This window comes from Macadamia integrifolia, chromosome 12 (assembly GCF_013358625.1).
Source record: "Macadamia integrifolia cultivar HAES 741 chromosome 12, SCU_Mint_v3, whole genome shotgun sequence".
Lineage (NCBI taxonomy): Eukaryota > Viridiplantae > Streptophyta > Magnoliopsida > Proteales > Proteaceae > Macadamia > Macadamia integrifolia.
Genome location: NC_056568.1, coordinates 8,830,412 through 8,837,890, shown reverse-complemented (window position 1 = coordinate 8,837,890; position 7,479 = coordinate 8,830,412).

Here is a 7,479-nt window from a genome sequence, read left to right as displayed (position 1 = left end):
AACCTAACATAATTGAGCGGGGTTAGTACTTCACCATTTTAGAATCAAAATTAATGAAATCCGATGTCACAATCGTGTTTAGAACGTCAAAAGAAGGTCACACGTCCGATTTGGGTTCGATCGAACATAAGGATCACCTTCGGGGCCACACGGGTGGGTCAGACAGGTGGGCTGTCTACCCACCGGTTTTACCCACCGGTTTGGGACCGGCGGGTAGGGGCCCGCCGGTAGTACCCGCCGGTTGTACCCGCCGGTTGGGCCAGGGACCCCTTGCTAGGACCGGCGGGTACCTACCCGCCGGTTGTACCCGCCGGTTGGGCCCGAAGGCCCCCCTGCCTTCTCAGGTGGGTACCCACAGGCGGGTAGGAGCCCACCGGTTGTACCCACCGGTCTTGGCGGAAAAGACACTGTTTCTTCCCCATTTTCTCCATTCTTTGGGGAATCAAATGGGGCTTTCCCCACCCATTCTTCACACCTTCAAGGTCCTATAGGATGGTTCTAACCTAGATCTAGGTTAGATTTAAGTGAGGGAAAACCATCTTACCTTCTTTGCTCAAGAACGACTTCAAACCCTCCAACCACTTCAAACCCACAATGTTCCTTCCACCTTGTCAATATCTCTTCAAATCCTTCAAGATCAACACATAAATCATCTATTAAACCTTAGATTCATCATTTCAAAGGGGATTTACAAGATCTCAAGAAACCATACTCGAATCAAGGGTTTAAAGCTTGGGTATGGTGAATGTTCACAAAACCCAACTTTTCTTACCTCCAACTGTAGATCTAGAGTTGAAGATCACTCTCCCGGCATCGGAATGGGAAGACCGAGCTTCGGCGCCGCTGAAATCCCCCTTTTCTTCCTCTTCCTTCTCTTCCTTTCTTCTTCCCTTTCTTTTCTCTCTCCTCTTTACTTTTCTCACCAACGTACGGGGGTAATAAATGGAAAGAAAATAAAATCATAAAGCCTTATATACCATTCCTAATTAAGTGAATAGTGCACTTGGATGGGTCACTCAAGTGGGTGCACCCACCTGTCCTACCCACCTGAGAGCCAAGACTTGGGATTTTGACCGGGTTCGGACCCCGGCGCGAACCCCACCCCAGGCATACGATGTAGCATACATATATACCTTAAAATATGGATATAATACCTGTTTTATCCGTACATAGCCTTATGGTAGGTGCACGTACACAGTTTGGGCACTCCTGTCTCTTCTGGCACTGGCTAGGACTTGTCGGGCCAGCCGGTGTTTAAGGTCACCCGTGCCATCATAGCCCATAAGGAACCTGCTCTAATTTCCTCTGGCTCGGTTCCTGCATGGTTAAACCGGTTCAACCGCTTAATCAGACCGGGTTTAAAAAAGTAGGGTATTACACTCAGCCTCTCATAGGCATTTCCAAGTGTGCACACCCATTCCATATTCCATGCACTTCAATATAAAATGCAAACAACAAGCACTTACAACACAGGGTTTTTACGAGGTTCGACAATTTGCCTACATCCCCAGAGTAGTGCCTGTAAAGGCTTCGTACCTACTCAATATACTACTTTTGACTGCACCGATAGTCGAGAGCACACACATCTAATTTTTTCAAGTCGAAGCTGAGATGGCACTTGCACTGTCGGTACAATGTGTAGCACCCACTCCCGGTGCTTAGCACCCTTTAAGCACTCAATAAAGAATACAGTAAATTTGGGCTTACATCAATGCCCTACAGTCAAGCTCTGCCTAGCATATACATCTACAACTAGCTAGTATGCTTACAGTTCATCCACAACTAACCTAACATGTATACATTCATCCACAACTAACCCTAACATACACATATATATGTGTATAATGTAAATCAAAAAATGTTAGAAAATCTCATAACCGATTGCCTGGGATGACTGAAAACTTGTACTGACAAGTTTGGTGCTCACACCTACTCTCCTTGGCTTCTTACTCTTCAAAGCAAACACATCCTTGATTTCTTCTCTTCCTCCTTGGATTTGAGTTAATGTATCATTAACACTCTTCAACCACCTCTTTTACCTCCTTTAATGGTCTAAGAACATTTATCATCAAGTATTCATGTTCATTCAAGGACCAACAAAGAGGGGGAAGCTTCTCTTACCAAAACCATAGTCTTCCTTCACTCAAAACTCATTTTTCTTTCTCCCATGGTGTAGGGCTTGAAAAAAAAAAAAGAAGTAACAACTGGTTCACCCAAATCCGAGTTAAAATGAGGGAGATATGACCATTTGAAGTTGGAGCAATGAGATAGTCTGAAATAGAATCTTCGTAGGAGTGGCGTAGGCTACACCAGCGGCGCGTGCAATAGGGGCGCAAATCTGACGATAGATCTCATTAAGGAGAATCTCTTAATCTAGACCGTCCGATTAAAATAACAGATAGTAAATCTCAACCACAATATTTGAATAAGATAATCAACTGATGACGTCATGCTGATGTCAGTGGTCTGCAGGTACTTTTTGTTGTCGATCTTTGATTGGTTGCTTTTTCGGATTTTAAGGGAGCTTGTCTTCCACTCACAAAGTGAAAGGCTTATCGACCATTGGATCCGAATCTTTTATGATGGCTTTAATCAAATCTCATGAGATCCTTTAGATTGGAATCTTTTTTTATATCTTCTATGCACGCGTGAAACACCACAACATACCTTGATAAGGTGTAGCGCCAGTGCATCAAGGATTATGCACCTTACCAATCAAATCCTACGCGCAAGCATCTATCTCATCCATGTCAGTGTAAAATCTCAGCAGCCTTTGGATGGGCATCAAGCCTACGTGGTCGAATCTGGATCATCCATTTTACTTCTCTTTACTCCTCTTTATTACAATCAAACCCCTGCCTTCATATATTTCAGTGCTAAACACCCCTTATCAATCAAGACATTCAAAACCTCAAAATTACATAAAATCCCTTCAAATTTCAAAAATAAATTCTGAAAAATCCACCCAACACTGAGAGCATACCGATGAATTTTCGGTTTAGATTTTCGAACTGGCTTTACAGAAACACTTATAAATTTTTCATACGATATTCAATCAAGATGAAACGAAGTGCATTGGATTTTCTCGTATTATTACATGGAGAATACTTCCTTTAAAAAATTCATCTTCAATGCCGAAACTGCCCTTGACTGCAACAAATGTCGTAACTTCTTCATATGGTATCTGAATGCGACAAAATCAGATGCACTGGACTAGATAAATTACAATCTATATTTTTCATGGAGAAATGATCTTCCAAAAATTTCATTTTCACTGTCTAAAAAGCCCCCGAGCGTAAATAGACCAATTTTATTAGTTTTGACCCAGAAACCTGCACCACATACTAAGTATGTATCAAACCATTCCATGCAGACCAAGTGGCTCTATTATCTCATCGGTGACACTGGACACTACCATATCGTCATTTCCATCTATGTCACCCAAACTGGTCATGTCATCACCGCCACGTGGTCGGGTTGCCAACAAGGACAACCATGAAACAACATGTTGTTAGATGATATTGGTATTCATTATGATGCTCTACTGTGATAACAAGGCTTCTATCAGTATTTCTCGTAATCCAGCACAGCATGACCAGACCAAACATGTGGAAATTGATAGACACTTTATCCTAGTTTGATTTGTTTTCCCTTTGTGAAGTTTGGTGATCAATTAGTTGATGTGTTCAATAAAGGGTTAGTCGGGAAGGTATTTTATCCTTGTTTAGTCAAGTTGGGCACGTGTAATATCTATGCACCAACTTGAGGGGAGTGTTAGAATATATATTTAAGTGTTCCGCAGGGACACTAGGGTATTTCCCTCTTCCACCAACCCTATTTAGAGTGTAACGGCTGGATGGGGGTTAGTTGTAATTGGGGTATAACTTGTAGTTCTTTTATGATTCTCTTTTACTTATTATAAATAAAGGGTTTGTATGATCAGTTAGATCACTCAAGCATTCTACCTTAATTTGATTGTTAACAATTAGGGATGGTGGATATGCCTGAATTGGCACTCGACCATGGTGGGAAATCCTCTCCCCAAAAATATTTAAGAAAATTGGATAAAAAAATAAAAAAGAAATATAAATATACCCCCATATGCTGAATCATCATACTGAAAAATATCTAAAGGGATTGTTTGAATGGCACCTCTAGAGGTGTATTTAAAACAGGGTAATTTACAGTGCCACTCCCCTGGAGAATGCCAGTATTATAGGAACACCCCCTCTCTTTCACTAAATTAGACTCAGACCCCCTACCGTTAGTTGATGTTGACTGAGTAATTGAAATGATTGTCGTACCCTTTAGACTAAAATACATGTGCAATTGGACTCTTGCCCCAAATTCATCCAACATCTTTGCAAAGTCATCCCTGGTCGGGATTCGAGCAGCCATCTGAGAAGATCTTAACAAAAGATGTAGTTTTTAGGAATCCTTCTCAACTTAGTTTTCAACATCTCCAACCGCGACAATCTCACCAGCTTTCTCACGTCCATTATAGAAATTTGGTCGATCATATATGATTCTGATCTCATTGCCGGAGGATTCAGTCCATCCAATCGCAGAGCCAACCCATCTTTCCAAACTTCCTATGTTTCCTACTATGAGCCAACCCAGCCCCTCTCATGTTTCCAGCGGAGATAATGGTCCTTCTCTTTCTTCCTTGCTCCTTCCACTCCCTCTTTTCTTCTTCCTCAGTCTATTAATCAAATGGGTTTCAACCCAAAAAATTAAGACTTGTTTCCAAAAAAGAAGTTGGATTTACAGTTCTCTTGGACGAGAAGAAGTGAGTTCTGCAGGAAAGAACGTGGTTTATGTTCTTGGTAAGAAATTGTTTTTTTTTTCCCCCTCCATACCTTGCAGTCTTCATCAATGCGACAGAGAGAACCAGCTAACTCAAACAACTTTTCATACATGCCTCATAAAGGGGATTTCAGTCCAAGACAATCCCTTTCCCTTCTTCGATTTCTAGAGAAAAAACCATTTCTTCTTCCAGGCAAGGCTGCTTCACTTCCGGTGAATCCGAAACAGGTTCAGCGATCTCTTGAGGTTTCGGAGCATTGTTATGAGATTTACATTAGACTCAAAGTTAAATTCACATTCAGGTGGGCTTCTGCCGGTTGAGGGTGAACCCTATTGTGATTCTTCTAAAACCTCGGGCTCCAAAATCTTCAAGCTTCCTAAAAAAAGACAAGGGCTCACAGCTGCTACCGTCCCGCTGACCTGAAGAAGAAGAAGAAGAAGAAGAGGAGGATTTAAAAAACAAAAAATAAATCCTTATTGCCGGACCTGAACCGCTGACCAAAAAGAGGATTTAGAAAAATAGAAAATAAAGCCTTATTACGTCATTATTGTCGGTACCTGAACCGCTGCAAAATTCTTGATGAGCCGTTGTTTCTTGTCCTTTAGGGCATTGCGCATCATATTGCTTCTGTATGATCATCAAAGCATTTAGGTTTTTTAGTTTTCATTTCAGTCAATTTTCCTTTTGCTTTGATTCGAGGTAGAGATTCAGAGGAGGTAGAGATTCAAAGAAAGGAAGAAAACGAAAGAGAGAGAGAGAGAGTGAGATATTAGAGATTAGAGATTAGAGGATATATTAGGTACTTCACCAGTTGCAAGGGTATTTTGGTATTTAAAAAAATATATACTAATTGACATCAGCATGTAAAGTATATTCCTTAAAAATAACTGATAGTAAAGGATCTGATTTTAATTTAATAAAAAAGAAGGAGTGTTCTTATAATATTGGCATTCTCTCGGTATAGTACTGTAAATTACTCTTTAAAATATGTAAACTTCTTTGGATCGCCACTTATTTTATTTCCAAAAATCCTTTTAAGTTGGAGATAAAGGGGGGTTTTCAAAATTATTTGAAAACGAATTACAATTATGTTATGTCAAGATTTTTCATTGTTTTGAATGCCTTTGAATACATTGAGAAATGAAAAAAAAAAAAATCCCTCTCTAAAGAAATAAGTGTATTGCTAGTCAGCGTTAGGGTTTTTTCTTTTGTTCTCTCTGAATAGTTAGGATTTTTTCCATTTTTTTTTTCTCTCTGAATATGCTCTGCCTCTGTGTGTGATACAACTCCGCCCTTGTGGCGTATTTACTTTTTCTCCATCTAAGTGATTATCCATCATGACCCTCAGTTGCTCAACAAGCAGTGATGATGACGATGTTGTGATGCCAAAGATGCCAACGACAACCCTTGGCCCTAGCTACATACCTGCTTTAGCCTTGTCACTACGCCCTCTGTAGAAGGCCCAACCCCAAGTGGGTTGAAATCGTCTACAATTCCGATCTCGTACAATTCTGTGAAATACCACCTTCAGGGGATGACACATGTATTGAAACCAATACAATGGTCCAGATCTGGTACAACTAATAAAATCTTAAATCAGTGAAAAAGCATTTAAATCAGATCTGGACCATTGCATTGGTATCAATACACGTGTCACCCCCCAAGGTGGTATTTCACGGAATTATACAAGATCGGAATTGCAGACGATTTTTTTCCACCCCAAGTGCTCTTTCTTCGACAACCCTCGCCACTTAGGTTCAAAAAGATCTACAAATCAAATCTGTTGCTCTCTGAAGCTGCCACCATGGTTGAGCTCCAGGCCCTGAAGACCGGCCTCTGAATCATTGACAAAGGTCCCGTTGCTCACATCGCTGCCATCTACACCACCTGGGCAGAGCTCAAACCCATCTTCATCCTGCCCTTGCTCTTGCTCTTGCTCATGTGCCCTGTAACTCCACCCTCTGCAACCTTCCTACCACCACACGACCTCCCTTGCTCCCGCCCCTGCCACTCCCCCTTCTGCAGCCATCCTACCACCTGCAGTCGTCCCTTTACAACCTCCTCTCTCCCTATCCCTCACCCTCTCCATAACTGTTTGCCCCTGCGCCATCGAGCTTCCCACTAGTAAGATGCTTAGAATTCTCCTATTGTGCCTGTTCGTCGTTGTGGTGGTGGATGCACTGCTCGTAACCGTCGGAGTGGCTGCCAGAGCGGTGTACGAATCCTTGGATGTACGGCTAACCATCTGAAATCGTTTCATTACTCTGAGACGATGGTGGCGCCCGAGACGAACAGCGGAGCTTTGGTGCCTTGTGCGAGGCTTGCAGCCCGCTTCAGTCCCTTCGTGACAGTGGCGCCTTGTTCAAGGCCAGCGGCACTCTTCTGTTCCTCATTGGTAGACCACCATGCTTGGGGCCACATGCATACTGTGACACTGCCATTCTTTCTGCCAATATGCCAGTAGTTTGTGTGGCATGGAATTGGGTTTGCATGAAAATGGATGCTTGTCTAGCATGCGTCGTAAAAAATGGGGATTATTATTTGTTTGATAATGAGTTATTTTATTATCCGTTTGATGTAAACTTTGTCTAAAGGGTTTTTATCTAGGGAAGTGGTTTGTTTCACCCATCCCCTAATCAAGATGACTCTGTCAATGGTACGTGAGATTTTCA